The sequence below is a fragment of the Salvelinus sp. IW2-2015 genome, linkage group LG34 (assembly GCF_002910315.2).
Source record: "Salvelinus sp. IW2-2015 linkage group LG34, ASM291031v2, whole genome shotgun sequence".
Taxonomy (NCBI): Eukaryota; Metazoa; Chordata; class Actinopteri; order Salmoniformes; family Salmonidae; genus Salvelinus; species Salvelinus sp. IW2-2015.
The window spans coordinates 612664-629910 of record NC_036873.1 but is presented as its reverse complement, the minus strand read 5'-3'; the positions used below and the strand labels follow the sequence as shown (position 1 = coordinate 629910).

General features: G+C 43.0%; 1 long non-coding RNA gene across 1 annotated transcript; it reads left to right on the top strand.

Moving 5' to 3' along the window:
- Positions 1 to 5127: 5127 nt before the first annotated feature.
- Positions 5128 to 16137, top strand: LOC139023629 (uncharacterized). Its single transcript, XR_011474790.1, has 3 exons — positions 5128 to 5223; positions 15151 to 15259; positions 15955 to 16137. It is a non-coding gene; the product is annotated as an uncharacterized lncRNA (long non-coding RNA).
- The last annotated feature ends 1110 nt before the right edge of the window (positions 16138 to 17247 follow it).

Below are 17247 nucleotides of genomic sequence, written 5' to 3'. Positions count from 1 at the left end.
TTGTTTCTACTGCAGATTATTGGGGGAGGTACAGCCTACGGTGGTGATGGAGGACTTTGTGTTGTTAACTCACACGTCATCAGGCCAAGGAACATGGCATGACTATCGGTTCATTTACAGTTACTGGATCTGTGAGAAATAGTTTCTCAATCTCTCTCGCTCTATACTATACTACTTCTCTCTCGTAGTTTCATGTTGATGGTGCTGCCGAAATTCATGATGCCTCCTTAAATTCCTTCAGAAAGTATTCACACCCCTGGACGTTTACCACATTTTGTTGTGTTACAGCCTGAATTTAAAAATGGTTTAAATGTATATTTTTTTGTCACTAGCCTACACACAATAACACATAATGTCAAAGTGGAAATATATTTTTAATGAGTTTAAAAAAAATGACTCACCTCTGTACACCACACAGATGCAATCACAAAGACCAGGGAGGTTTTCCAATGCCTCGCAAAAAAGGGCACCTTCTGGTAGATGAAAAAAAATGGGAAAAAAAGACAGAATATCCCTTTGAGCGTGGTTAAGTTATTACATGAATGTGTATCAAAACACACAGTCACTACAAAGATACAGGCGTCCTTCCTAACTCAGTTGTCTGAGAGGAAAACTGCTCAGGGATTTTACCATGAGGCCAAAGGTGACATTAAAGCAGTTACAGAGTGTAATGGCTTGATAGGAGAACGCTGAGGATGGTTCAACAACCTTGTAATTACTCCACAGAGTGAAAAGAAGGCAGCCTGTACATAATACAAATATTCCAAAACATGCATCCTGTTTTCAACAAGGCACTGAAGTAATACTGCAAAAACTGTGGCAAGGCACATTCAAAAGTTTATGTTCGGGGCAAATTCAACACAACACATTACCAGGTACCGCTCTCCATATTTCAAGCATAGTGGTGGGTGGATCATGTTATGGGTATGCTTGTAATCCTTAAGGACTGGGGAGTTTTTCAGGATTAGAAAATAAATGGAATAGAGCTAAGCAAAGGAAAAATCCTAGAGGAAAACCTGGTTCAGTCTGCGTTCTACAGACACTGGGAGATGAATCACCTATCAGCAAGACAATAACCTAAAACACAAGGCCAAATCTACACTGGAGTTGATTACCAAGAAGACAGTGAATGTTCCTGAGTTGCCGAGTACAGTTTTGACTTAATCAACTTTAACATCCATGGCAAACCTGAAAATGGTTGTCTAGCAATGGTCAACAACCAATTTGACAGAGCTTGAAGAATTTTGAAAAGAATAATGGACAAATGGTGGACAATCCAGGTGTGGAAAGACTCACAGCTGTAATCTCTGCCAAAGGTCCTTCTACAAAGTATAACTCAGGGTTGTGAATACTTATGGAAATTATATTTCTAAAAACATGTCTTCACTTTGACACAGGAGTTAAGAGAAAAAACAATTCAATCCATTTTCAATTCAGGCTGTAAGTATAAATTCTTTCTCTGTCCTCGCCTCCTTCTCAAAACACATTGGAGAATACAAGCCTTGAATACACCTTTACATACTGGTCATAATAGTTTGTAGGTCACACCGTTCGGACACTACAGACGTTTCATGGAAGACTGATTTTCAGGATGTCTCCTGGCCTGACAAACAATGCTTTAGCTCTGCACCTTCCACCACAGATGTGGAAGGCCGATATAGGCAGATGTGCTGGATTAGACGCAGCCAATGCAAAAACTGATGGATTTTGATGTAGATTTTTTTATTATGTTATGCACTGTTATCACTGGTTCATAAATAGACTCTCAGGCTTTCTGTCTGTCGCCAAGCATAATTTTGAGGTACCTGGCTTCTTGACTGAGTTAAACCCATTGATGAATGTCTGTTGTGACAGAAAACAACATTCTTAATACAAAGTCTCCACTGTCACCCTCTCTCTCTCTCTCTCTCTCTCTCTCTCTCTCTCTCTCTCCTCTCTCTCTCTCTCTCTCTCTCCTCTCTCTCCTCTTCTCTCTCTCTCTCTCTCTGTCTCTCTCCCTCTCTCAATGGGGATGTTGCCACCTAGTGGTTGAAGTGAGAGATGAACTCACCATAGAGGTATTACAGACATGCCCATGGGCTTTTCTCAACTCATCCTTCCTTGATTCCTCCTTGCATCCTCTTGGTCCTTTGCTTCCTTCTAAAAACGTTGTATAATATTGTCCAATGGGAAGGAATGTGGACTTTTTCCTCTATTAGGGAGGAGATATGAGAGGAGACAGGAGACCGGAGGAGAGGAGACAGGAGGAGACAGGAGACAGGAAGAGACAGGAGACAGGAGAAGAAGATGGGAGAGAAGGAGATGGGAGGTGAGGAGAAAGGAGCCTTAGTGTCAGAGAGAGACAGAGGAGGAAAAATAAAATTAAGAGAATATCGGAAGAGAAAAAAATAAGACACAAATTGTTCTGTTTAGATTTATAGGTGAGTATGTAGACAAACTGTACTCTGGAAAATGATTCTTCATCTTTTTTTAGCAACATGTCATGTGATTTGTCATAGGCTTATGCTTGGTAAAAAAAGAAAAAGGTGGGACCAATTATGCTTATTTATCACTTCAATAAGAATAACAAAGTCACAGACTTAATAAATAAAGGAACAAAGTCCTTTAACAAGGTCACCAGCTTCCTGATTGAATGTGATTAGATACTTAGAATCGTGTCACCTGCAGTTGGACACAGAAAGGGCAGAACAGAACTGAGAGGACATATGCATGCTGCACACACACCACACACACACCACACACACACACACACACACACACACACACACACCACACACACACACACACACACACACACACACACACACACACACACACACACACACACACACACACACACACATAAAGTTCCCCTTTTAAACCTCTGATAAAGATGCAGACATAGATTTCCCCCTCCAGCTCTGAATAACCTTCACACTATGTCACAGACAGACTACATAGATAGAAAGAAGGACCTTATATGGCCATCGATGACCGGTCACAGAGTACAAGCCATAACGTGACTTCCTTATGAATGATACCCCAAACAGGTCTTATAAAGTGATAGGCTGAAAGGCTGCACTCTTCATAACCTGTTGTCATGCAGCTATCATGTTATATCACTGTGTTCAGATTATCCTGTCAGGTCTACCAACTTCCTGCTTGAAGGTGATTGGATACTTAAAACATTCTATCAACTGCAGTGGACAACAGAAAGGTGCCTGGTAGAGACGCATATCAGACCAACTACTCAGCTACTAGTCAGGAAGTTCGAAATATAGTAAATATTACCATTAGGAGTCATTTATAAAGGTAACTATACAGTTAGTTAAGATGGATGACAACGTCAATGAAGAGGTTATTGAAGAAAACAAAGTTATTGTGCAAAAAAAGAACAGAGCAAAGAAAAGAATGAAGACTGAAACCCATCGCTCAGGTAAAAACTAGGAAAGCTCTCTATCACACACATACCGTACACAGACAAAGACTTAAACACATGACAAAAGCACAAGGAAAATGCTAACTGATAGCAACTTGTAGTTTGAACTGTGTTTTGAGGCTATACATACAGTTTGTTTACAATATTGTTTAGAAACAATTAATTTAACAGGTATATGTTGTTCTGATGGGGAATGACTGTTGAACAAATCATGAGGCATTTTTAAGTTATCATCTCTAAGAATGGATGTTAGACTTATATTCATAAAACAGCTGTGAGAAACAGTCCTATTGTGGCAGATAATGTCACACCCCACCCTCTTTTACGTGTGTGTTGTGTGTGTTGTGTGTGTGTGTGTGTGTGTGTGTGTGTGTGTGTGTGTTGTGTGTGTGTGTGTGGTGTGTTGTGTGTGTGTGGTGTGTTGTGTGTGTGTGTGTGTGTGTGTGTGTGTGTGGTGTGTGTGTGGTGTGTGTGTGTTGTGTGTGTGTGTATCTGTATGCTTGGTACGCGTGTGGTGTGTGTGTTCTTACATCAGTGTGCATCTCCTCAGGACCTGAGGATTCAGGGAGAACACTCTATAGGATGGTTGCTGTGAGCTTTGGGATGCTGTGTGTTCTACAAGTCACTCTCAACATCTCCCTGAGACTAATCTGTGAGTGTATTGTTATCTAATCATTACACTATATCAGACTTTCACAACAAGGTCCCAACTTCCCTAAGTTCGTCCTCTGTTAAACATGTTTAATTAAGGAACTTACAAACCACATCCAAGATATTGTATCTTCCTTCAGCAGACCATCTGGACCAGTGTTTCTCCATCCTGGCCCAGGGGAACATTTATATTTTTGTCATAGCAGCACACAGCTGATTCAAGTTATCAACTCATCATAACGCTTTGATGATTTGAATTAGGTGTGTAATGCTAAGGTCAAAACAAAAATGTGCCCCCTTCTAGACCAGTGTTTTTTTAAACTTCTTCTCTGGACCCCAGCTGTCCTTGTGTATTTCAGGGCTAGCACCTGATTCCAATTGTGAACTAGTCATAATGCCTTTGAATAGGTGAAATTACCTATTTTAGGGCTACAACAACATGTTGAAATGTCTGGTGGTCCCCGAGACTGTGTGTGTTTTAATCCTGTCGCTTACAGTAGCAGTAACAAATGACGTTTTCACCAGTAGCTATATGTATCAATCCTTTCCAGATAACAGAAGTATCGGAGACTGTAAAAATAAGCATATCTATCTTCATAAAATGAATATTACTAAAGAGAGAGACCAGCTGCAGACGAGATACAACGGGCTGACTAAAGAGAGAGACCAGCTACAGACGAGTTACAATGGGCTGACTAAAGAGAGAGACCAGCTACAGACGAGTTACAATGGGCTGACTAAAGAGAGAGACCAGCTACAGACGAGTTACAATGGGCTGACTAAAGAGAGAGACCAGCTACAGACGAGTTACAACGGGCTGACTAAAGAGAGAGACCAGTTAAAAAAGGGAGCACCAACTTTCAGAAGAAGTTTGAAGGCAAGTGAACTGAACAGGTTTCTTCAATAATGTCAACAGTATACAACCTTTAGGTAACACTTTTGGATAGCCCCAAGTAATTGTATTTATTTATTGTGTTGTATTTTTCAACAGAGCAAACCTGTTGCTCTAATGGATGGATGAGGTTTGAAGGCAGCTGTTACTACATCTCTACTTTCTACATCTCCACTGTGAAGAAAAACCTGGGATTTACGCCAGACACGACTGTCTGAACAGAGGAGCAGACCTGGTGATCATTAACAGCGAAGATGAACAGGTAAAAGAGAGAGAGATAGAGACTTTTGACTTGTTGTCAAAATGTCCTGTACTGCAGTACTGCATACATGTTCCATACTCACCTTGCCCTCTACAGCACAATACAAAAACAACATCACWCATCACAATAACCAAAACCTCACCACTTCTACAACCGTATATCCAACTGATCATCCCCAGCTGTACAKACAGCACCCCCAACACACCAYATCTTCTGAAACATCTCCACACTTTGTATCATTTTATACAACTCAAATTCCACCCTAAGGCGCGCAGAGACCATCCCATTGAATAATAGTAAAGGGTCTGTTATCCCCCACCTTTGACCCTGTTCCTCCTTGTTAGCCAAATAGCCAACTTTGCCTGAGCAAACAGTTCAATTCAACAACACACATTTGGCCTTCTCCTTATTTAAATAACTGTACCCCATTATAAACATCMCAACAGTAAAACCCACCCACAACYTCTCACACAGACATTCCAACAGAGATATTAATGACATTAACCTGGTGCACACAGAAAACACATGAATCACAGTTTCACTCATAACACAGAAAGRACACCCCTGCCTGACTCCCGGTTCAACCCGTGCMAACCAGCTGTTAGTGGCCAGGGTTCCATATAGAATCCTCCATTGGACCTCTTTGGTACTGGGGGTTTGTAGAGCCCCTAAAACCCACCTTACTCTTCGCCCCACATACCCCCTGCCACTGATGTGCCTTCACTCCTGTTAGGCTCCTAATGTTCCTTACCTTAATGGAGAGGTTGTAGAGGGCTTTACCTCCCAGACCCTCAAACTCCCCCAGGCATGAAGTGTTAAAATCTAACAAGTCCTCCAGACCCCCTTGCCAGTCCCCAGTCTCTGCCGTCACCTGCAGTGGCGGAAACATTGGTGGCCCCTCCTCCTCTGGCTGCTCAAACTCCCCCCTTATCGGCTCAGACAGTGCCTCCTGGACCTCCTCCAGGAATCTCTCCAGCAGCTTAAAATACATTATTCCTGTTTGTTGTGCCAGGACTTCCGGGGTTTTCCACCCCTCCTCTCCCAGCAGTCGCAGGTCAACCAGCCTTAGTAAACCTGCTGCCATCAGTTGCCTCTGCAGGGTGGATGACTGACCCGATCTCAAAGGGATGTCTGGGTTGTGTCTAAGATAGGCTCCTCCCACACCCACAGCCAAGGCTCCACAAGCCCTTCACATGTGGGCCTTAATAGCTGCCAGGCCCTAAGCACCCCAGAGTAAAAGTTTGAGAGACCTGCTGTACTCAGCCTCTCCAGCTCCATTTGGAACAGCTGCCGGTCCAACCATAATCCGCTGGCTCTCCTCAGCAACGTGCATAATGKTTCCCTCCAGCCAACAACAGGATGGTACAGCAGTCTCTGCGCACACCTTTAGTCAGAATGTAGCCACCCTGGCCACCCTGCTCTCCAGCTCCACCAGGCCCTGCCCGCCTTCATGGATGGACATGTACAACACTGTCGCCCTCAGCCAGTGATGGCCCAACCAGAAAAAAATCCACCAGCTTGCGTTGCAGGTCTGTGAGCAGACCGGCGGKAGGGTTGAGGACAGCCAGTTTAAGCCACAGGGAAGATGCCACCAGGTTGTTGATTATCAGCACCATCCCTCTATATGACACTTGGAACAGTAGCCACCTCCACCTGGCCAGTCTTAAAACCACTGCTTGTGACAGCCCTTCCCAGTTCTTCCTGACCCACCTCTCCGAGCCCAGGTACACCGCCAAAATGTTAAGCCCTTCACAACCCCACTGCAAACCCCCTATCCCTCCATGCCCCACATAACAGAGCTTTGCTCTTGCCCCTGTTTCACCTTAGCTGATGAAGCTCCTTTGCACACCTTAAGACCATTCTCTAGTGYCTGCATATCCTGCTCATCCCTGACCATCACAGAAATGTCATTAGCATACGCCAACACTGCTATGCCTGTGAACACACCCATGCCTSTCTAGCACACTCCCTGCAGTCTCCTGCATAGCAGGCCCMAAAAAGKCTCCATGGCTAGTGTATATAACTGCCCTGGTAGAGGGCATCCTTGTTTAATGCCCCAGCTCACCCAGACTGGCCTACTGAGCCCTCCTCCCAACTTGACCATACATTACGCTCCAGCTTACAACATCCTCACACAGGCCGKAAACGTTGACCCAAACCCAAACACAGACATCACATTAAACAGATACTCATTGCCCACTCTATCAAAAACCTTCTCTTGATCTAGATAGACAAGTTCAAAGTTCACATCAAAACCTCTCGATAAGTCCAACAAGAACACGTTGTCCGTGACTGAGCGTGCACGGTGCACATTATGTCTGGTCCTTGTGTACTATAGAGTCCAGATAGGACTTCAGTCTGTTAGAGAGGACCTTGGCAAATATCTTGTAGTCCGCACAGAGCAATGCCACAGGCCTTCAGTTCTTAAGTTCACACAAGAGAGTGGGCAGGAGAGTCAGAGCCACCTGACGCCAGCTCATCGGCAACTCTCCTAACCTGACGCATTCACGCAACACGCAAAAGAAGTCCAGTCCAAATATATTCCCCAGATTTTTTAAAATAAAACTCCACCCAGAGTCCATCGACCCCCGGTGCACGGCCGGGGGACATCTGGGTTACGGACTCTGCCAGTTCATGTGACAACAGAGGAACGTCCATTTCATCCCTCTGTGCCAGAGAGAATTTAGGGAGTTCTTCAAACAAAATCTGAGCACACAGTTCTGCCCTATACAACTCAATATAAAACTCCACAGTCCGCTCCCGCATCTCCCCCCTCAAGAGGTCAACCGCCCATCAGACAGCCGTACACAATGCTTATCCTTGGCTTCACCGCTCTGTCTTTCCAAACCAAAGAAAAAGGAGCTGGGAGTGTCCATTTCCTTGAGCAAGGAGAACCTAGCTCTTACTAATGCTCCCTTTKCTTTAACCTGGAAAAAACTGCCCACGTCCCGACGTAATTCAGCTAAATTAGCCTGGAGGCCTACATTGCCTTGCCCCACTATCTCTACCTCCATCTCACTAATACTACGCTCGAGTTCCCCCAATACTCTCCAAGCCTCTGAGGATGAGAGAGCTGTATGCTGTTGACAGAAAAGCCGAATTTGGACTTTCCCCACATCACACCATTGACTCAGAGACTCATACTCCTCTCTTTGCTGCCCCTACCTTTCCGAAAAATTATGGAAACCTGAGTCTAAATGCTATCTTGTAAGAGCTTTACATTAAACTTCCATTAGGATGATGGCCCTAGTGAAATAGACAGCCGAGCCATGGTTATGTGGTGATCCGAAAACCCACCGGGAGAATGGTAGTGCCCAACAGCCTATTGTTCTGATTTCTGGACATTTAAAAACTATCAAGTTGGGCTGCACTCACCCTAGCCCCAAAGACCTTCACCCATGTATACTGTCTTGTGTCAGGATGTCTAGTTCTCCAAACATCCACTAGGTCGAACTGATTAAGATGTCCCTTAACACCCCCACTGACCCTGAATGAGGCTCCTCCCCATTTCTGTCTTTGGTAAAATCCATTGTACGGTTCCAGTCCCCGCCGACCACCAGCGTCTCCTCAGGCGCTACCTGTGAGAGTTCCTGTCTAAGACACCCAAATAGAACCCCCCTCTCTCTCCCTGTGTTAGGTGCATACACATATATAAAGACAAAACCCATGTTGTTAATTTCTGCTTTTACTACAAGCAGAGCCTACCCCTACACACCTACTTTGAGGAGCACATTTTTACAGAAATACCAGTCCAAAAGGACTGCTACCCCTGTAGTAAGATTCCCACAGCTTTGTTCATTCTGGAAACGGAATGTATAAATTCTGCCCTACCTGTTCGCAGACCGCAAGCAAACCTCCTCCCACCTTAACTCCATTCTCAGGAACACAGCTGAATCGATGCCGTAATGACAGCGTCTCCTCCGCGCTAGTCTGTGAAGCCACACCACACCGTTCAAACCCAGGAAAATAAAACTCTGTTCTAATCTACCCTAAACTTTGAGAAGAAAAAAAACTGTGTACGCTAAAACAACAGTGAATTAACCTTCCACCATAGAAAATAAAAATGTATAGAAAGAGAGAGAGAGAGAGGAGAGAGAGAAGAGAGGAGAGAGAGAGAAGAGAGAGAGAGAGAGAGAGAAGAGAGAGAGAAGAGAGAGAGAGAGAAGAGAGAGAGAGAGAGAGAGAGAGAGAGAGAGAGAGAGAGAGTTTTTGAGTTTTATAAAACCTTTATTTTATTACTCAAGTATAACAAAATAATGACACACTGTCTTTTCAGAAATGAATCAAGAAATGTAATTCCTAAAACAAAAATAAATACATAACATATACATTCAACTTATTTCTTCAGCAAAAATAATTTCCCCTCCTCTACAAAACAAAGCGCTCCTTCGTATGCCCACTTCTCCTCAAACAATATGAGATCTTTTTACAGCTGAGAAGAACTCAAAATCTACTTTTATTCTTGCTTCACTAATCCTTTAAAAACACATCTTACATCCTGCCCATATCCGTTTCTATCTTATGTTTCCTACTCAGAAAATATTGACCATCTTAGCTTGTCCCAAATAAATTTAAACATTTGACATTTCTTTTCTCTGTGCTTACTATATCGAAACCCCCAAAATAAAAACAGTGTTATTGAAACCTCCCCTACAGCTTTAAACAAAGATTCCAGCATTTCCAATAAGGTTTTATTCCTCTCACACTCCATAAAACAGTGAAAATGTTCTCTTATATTACAAAAAGGACATCCATCTCTAACCATCTGAGTTAATAACAATACAAAGCATTAACTGCAATGATACCATGTAAAACCCTCCATTGCATATCACCAGTACCCTTTTGTAACGTTGCTGACAGTGCTCTCCATTCTGGCTTTACCTTTATCATCAATGCCCAATTTACCCTCCATGGAGTGTCTTTCTATTTTCAAATTTATCTTTATTCAACACCTTGACACACCCCCTATACAAGCTGTCCCATTCACCTCATCCAAACTCACCTCCTCCAACCCTCTCAAATCCAGCAATAACATCTTTCTCTGACTCTGGGATAGGTTGTAATCCCTAGTCTTGGAAATGAGACGTCTTCATCTGTATATTCTTCTTGTGGTTACTAAGGCATACCCCACTCTTCCGCTGACAGAAGCCTTCCTGCAGCTCCCCAACATTTTGCCAAATCCTTTCCACTCATCCCCAAATGTTCAGCCACCCGTCTTCCATCCATTAAAGCGGGCCCAAGCCATGGCCACTAACTGTTTTAAGGTGATTATTTTGCCCCTTCACCAGAAATCTTGGAGAAATGTGAAACAACTGCAGTTGTACAATCCAGTCTTGCCCCATACACCAGAGGTTCCTCCAACAGCCAATGCACTGACTCCGCTGAATTTCGTCTGGACACCTTCATTATGCTCCACACTCTGAGAAGGCCTCTGTAAAACGGAGGTACTCCCTCCCTAGGAAATCTGTCTACTATCAACCAAAATAAAAGCCTCTTTAATCCTAATCCTCCAACCCTCTGTAATACAAGACCTGCCACCCCTCTCCACACCACATTTTCCGGGTCCATAAAGCAACCTTTGAATAAAACTAAAACCGGAAAGCAGCAGCCCCTACTCGCAAGATGTACAGAACCTTGTCCCCCCTCCTCTTTTGACATAATACAAACACTTGTGTGAACCAGTGATATTTATCCAAAAAAAATCCACAATAATGCCTGATCTTAGCCAGAAGGCCAGATAGTGGTTCTAAACTGACAACCGATGCCACAGTGCAGAGGCAATAACATTGTTAACTATAATAGTGCGCCCCCTATATGACATACGAGATAATAACCAACGCCATCTCCTCATTCCCCCCACCAATCAACCACCCCACTCCAATTTTTTCCATAGTCCCCTCATCTCCTAGGTACACTCCAAAATACTAAAACCTCTCTACACCATTAGCCCCCTGGCAAAGCCATGATCCCTCCAGCCCATTCTCCAATCTGTAAAGCACAACTCTTTCCCAATTACCTTTGCAGAGGATATTCCCTAAAACAATCAACATTAGACTCAAACTAATCCACCTCCGCTTGATTGTCACTAACACAAAACACATCATCAGCATAGGCTGAGAACGAATAGGAGGAATATCCTCTGAAAGTTACACCCCTCAATGCGACTTCTAATGCTATTTAGTAGTGCCTCTATAGCAAATGGCGTACAACATCCCTGACAAAGAACATCCCTGCCTAATACCTCTACACACTTTAAAAGGAGCACTCAAACCACGTTAACTTTTCAATACAACTTTCAATGACACCATATATCACCTTTATCAATGGCAAAAAACCAGAGCTGAACCAAACGCCTCAAGCCGTGCCATAAATATTGATTTTCACTCGGTCAAATGCTTTTCCTGATCAATTAAATTAGACCAGGCATCCCAACCCAATAGCCCTAGAGATGTCCAAAAATCACGAATCAGAGAAATGTTATCCCCTATCTGCCTGCCAGGAACACAGTAGGAACTGGTCCGTATGGATATTTTGCCCCTCACCTCCCTCAGCCTGTGGACAAAAGCCTTTGACAATATCTTATAATCAGTGCACAATAAAGCCACCGGCTCCAGTTTCTTCACCTCCCTAGGGTCACCCTTTTGGGCAGTACGGTGAGGACAGCCCTTCTGCAGCTTATTGGTAGTAACCCCCGTTTAAACTATCATTAACTACTGCTAGCCAATCCTCTCCCAACATAGCCAAAAAGACTTAAAAAGTCAACGGGAAGCCCATCAATGCCTGGGCCCTTCCATTTCCATGCCTTTTAATGCAGTTGTATAAATCCTGCAAAGACAATGGTTTGCTCAAGCTCAACCTGAGCTTCTGCAGCCACCTTTGGGACCCATCAAAGAACTGCTGTGTCACTGTTGTATCCTCTTGTACTCACACTTGTTAGAGCTCAGCATAGAACTCTACTGCCCTCTTTCTAATTTCACTAGGGCTAGTGAGCTCTTGTCCAACAGCTGATTTGAGACAATGAAATATTTTCTTTGTCCATTCTTTTTCTCTAAACCAAAGAAAAACTTGATGAGGCAACCATTTCAGATATTCCCTGAAACTTACTTCTCACCAATGCCCCCTGTGCTCTGATACCAGCAGAGTCTGCCATGCAGCTTCTCCTCTTGAGGCCTGAGTATGGCCTCGATCTCCTGTGGTCTCAACCAACGTCATGAGTTCACTATTCAAACTCTAGGGCTTTCATTGATCTGGTGATATCCTTGGTGACATTCCTCGTGTATTGATTACAGAATTGTTGAATCTGGATTTTCCCTATATCCCACCACTGTGAAGGGATACAAAAACTGGCCTTTTTGAGACCTCCACCTCTCCCAGAAAAAACTGAAACATTACTGAAGTAGCATCACTCAATAAAAAGTATATTAAAATGCCAGTATGCACTTTTGGTGTAACATCGTTAATGAACACCACCTCTGTTATTAAAACAATGATCAGAAAATCCCACTGGTTGTATCACACTTGGCATTTACAGACCCGAGACTTGATGCTCAAAAACAATAAAACTATCAACCTGCCATAGAGATGATAGTCTCTCTCACATGCGCCCAGGTGTACTGCCTTGTTCCTTCCATGTGACTCGCCCAAATATCACACAGTTCATGTGTTACAATGAGGCGTTTTAAAAAAGTCCTTGAGGCTATAGAGGTTCTTGTGATTTCTATCTACAATCGCTGACTGTAGCAGTTAAAATTCCCCAGCAATAAATAAATAATCTTTTATTACATTTCTCAATGGTATGATAATGTCTCTAAAAACATACCCTCTCAAACGTCACACTGGGCATATACATTTATCAGACACTATAGATGTTTTCATAACCTTGCTCTAACTTTAATAACCTCCCCTCAAAACTATCTCTTCAACCTCATAAGGACAAAGCAAAAAACCCTTTGGAAACAAAGAATAGCCACACCCCCACTTCTTGAGTTTTATTTGACTACACAACCACTGTCCCCCCCCACCCTGTTGCACACAACTTTCATTTTCCAAATTGCTATGCGTTTTCTTGTAGAAAATTAGTCACTTTCCCTTTCCCCTAATTAAACTCATACACCATGGTTCTTGTTTTTACCACTCTTGCCCCATTACGTTTAAAGAAGAAATCTAAAACTGCTCATGGAATGAAAAAAAATACAAGATATACGCGCCCACATCTCTTTACAGATTAAAACTGCAACTGAAACTCTTTCATTTTCTTCGAAATTTACATCACTTATCACTCTCGTGACCACTTTCTTTAAGTCTAGCAATTCAGGGCTTTTCACCTCTCTCCTGGTAATTTTTACATCAGAACTTTCTGATTCAATAAACAATTCACTTTCAGGAAAAACTCGTTACATTGTAATCCTGCATTGATTATTCTTCCCTTTTTGGTCAACTTCAGAAATCTGACGTATCTTCTCAATCCCATACCTCCCTCCACCCCATTTGTCTCGCTATATTGTTGTGACGCGTCAGATGGACGTCACTCTCGACATTCCTCCCCAGAGAAAATCCACCCATCTCGTACACATGTTGCATGCTGTCCAACTATTTATCACTCTTACTTTCTCTTAGAACTAGGACCCTTCACCCCCCCTTTACATCTTCCTTTTACTCCTCGGTGATTTTGAACAACATCTGCTTCTTTTTTCCGTTATTTTCATCTCCTCTTGCCTGCCAATTTTCATTTTCCGACACCACCTTCATCGACGGCATTCGCAATCTCACCACTGTATTCCCCTCCCTCTTTTTCGAATCTACCACAATTTCCCACCTATCCACAATGCCTTCTTCTACTTTTCCAACCACATACTGCCCACCTCTCCCTCCCCTGCACCCTTGCATTTTCATCCCTTCGTGGTGGTGCGTTATTTGCCACCAGCACTTAACTATTACGCGTCTCAGCGCGCTCATTCTCGGACAACTGCGCACAAATGCCCCCGGTTCCACAGCCAAAGCATTTGCAATTGATTCAGTCGAATGCAAAAATACATAATCAAAATCCATCAATCTTAAAACTGAACGCTAAATTCAGTTCATCGTAGGCTTCCTTTTTAAAATCCATATTCACTTGTTCCTATGAAGACACATGTTTTCAGCAACGGAGTATGTTGCATCAAAAAGAACTTCTTATTGTAGATACGATTGGACCATGGACGAGAAACTCTCGCTCCAACACTCTCATCTCTGAACAAAAGGTGGCACGTTAGAAAGTATCACTTTTTCGCCTGATTCATGAAGCGAAATACCTGCGTCTGTGTCTCCCGCCAACACAACACCCCTCTCGATATTTATTCCACCTTTTCAAGAGATCTAAGAAGATCACTACACGCTATTCATCCTTGAGGCTTGATTTGATGCTATTCATACCCAATGATAGCACCACAAGCCGAGCTAACATTCTTCTCCTGAACACTCGGCCGCGCGTTGAATCTTACTCCATTGCTTCCTACCTAAGTTTTTCAAACTCTACACTTCCGATGGCATTTCAACCCAGCCCCACCCGGCGGTTGTGCCCTCGCGAAAAAAACCCAACCTCAACGCATCCCACCACCCTTTATACTGCTTAGTGATATAAACAATATACCCTTAAAAAACACTAAACTAATCAATTATATATATAAACATACCAAAACCCCAATAGAGTGGAAACGAAATTCCATTCGCTCTTCACAATCATCCTGGGCTTGACACTCACTCCCAGCATGCACTCCGACGAGACAGAGAGAGAGAGAAAGAAGAGAGGAAAGAGAAGAGAGAGAGAGAGAAGAAAAGAGAGAGAGAGAGAGAGAGAGAGACGAGAGAGAGAGGAGAGAGAGAGAGAGAGAGAGGGAGAATAGCGGTAGAATATTGTATTAACAATGGTGTTTTCTGTCACAATAACAGACATTCATCAATGGGCTTACATCAGTCAGTCATGTCTGGATTGTCTGACTGACTCTGTTACTGAGGGGACCTGGAAATGGGTGGACGGCACCCCACTGACCACCCCAAGGTAAGAGACAACTGCTCTATAATAACACTGATCACCCCAAGGTAAGAGACACTGCTTTAATAACACTGACACCCAAGGTAAGAACTAACTGCTCTATAAAACACTGACCACCCCAAGTAAGAGACAACTGCTCTAATAACACTGACACCCCAAGGTAAGAGAAACTGCTCTAATAACACGACACCGACCACTAGGCTAATATGATCTAGGACAATGACACTCTATCATCACTAAAACCTGACCACCCCAAGTAAGAGACTACTTCTATAATAACACTGACCACCCAAGGTAATAGACAACTGCTCTAAAAACACTGACCACCCAAGGTAAGAGACTATGCTCTAATAACACTGACCACCCCAAGGTAATAGACAACTGCTCTAATAACACTGACCACCCCAAGGTAATAGACAACTGCTATAATAACACTGACCACCCCAAGTATAAGGACAACTGCTCTAATAACACTGACCATCCCAAGAATAGACAACTGCTCGATAATAACACAAGACACACAGTGGAAGAAGTACGACTGATTCTCTGTTGTGTTCATACTCTAGTTCTGATAGATGGTCAGTCTTAACTCTGTGTTGTTCATACTCTAGGTTCTGAGAGAGTGGTCAGTCTAACTCTGTGTTGTTCATACTCTAGGTTCTGAGAGAGTGATCAGTGTAACTCTGTTGTTTCTACTGCAGCTATTGGAGGAGTGGAGAGCCTAACGGTGGTGGCGGGGAGAACTGTGTGGTGGTACCTTACTTGTCATCAGGCCAAGGAGATTGGTGGGACTTKGGGTGTTCCAATCGAGAGTACTGGATCTGTGAAAAAGGCCTTTTGTAGGTACTGATGTTTAAGGAACTCTGACGACTGATTATATATTTTGAGAAAATGGAACTAGACGTTATGAACTAGACGTTGGAGAGAGAGAGGCATACACACACACACACACACACACACACAAAACAAAACAAATTAGGTATATACACTACCAGTCAAACGTTTGGACACCCCTAATCAGTCCAGGGTTTTTCTTTATTTTTACTATTTTCGACATTGTAGAATAAHAGTGAAGACATCAAAACTACGAAATAACACATGTGGAATCATTTAGCAACCAAATAAGTGTAAAACAAATCGAAATATATTTTATATTTCAGATTCTTCAGTAGCCACCTTTCTTATTGATGACAGCTTTGCACACTCTTGACATTCTCTCAACCAGCTTCATGAGGTAGTCACCTGGAATGCATTTGTTAAAAGTTCATTTGTGGAATTTCTTTCCTTCTTAATGCGTTTAGCCAATCAGTTTTGTTGTGACAAGGTAGGGGTGGTATAAAGAAGATAGTATATTACCAAATAGGGTTAAGTCCATATTATGGCAAGAACAGCTCAAATAAGCAAAGAGAAATGGCAGCCCATCATTACTTTAATACATGAAGGTCAGTCCGTTCATTAGAGTTAACTGCACCTCAGATTGGAGCCTAAATAAATGCTTCCTAAGTAAATGAGTTYAAGTAACAGATACATMCCAACATCACCTGTTCAGGGRATACTGTGTGAATCAGGTCTTCATGGTCGAATTGCTGCAAAGAAACCAMAACTAAATGACAGCAATAATAAGAAGAGACTTGCTTGGGCCTAGAAATACGAGCAATTAACATTAGAACGTGGAAATCTGTCCTTTGGTCTGAWGAGTCCAACTTTGAGAGTTTTGGTTCCAACCGCSGTGTCTTTGTGAGACGCAGAGTAGGTGAACGGATGATCTCTACGTGTGTGGTTCCCATCGTGACGCATGGAGGAGGACGTGTGATGGTGTGKKKGTGCTTTGTTGGTGACACGGTCAGTGATTTATTTAGAATTCAAGGCACACTTAACCAGCATGGCTACCACAGCATTCTGCAGCGATACGCTATCCCATCGGTTTGTGCTTAGTGGGACGATAATTTATTTTATTTTTTAATGTATTTTATTAAGGGCTGGATCAGCTTAAT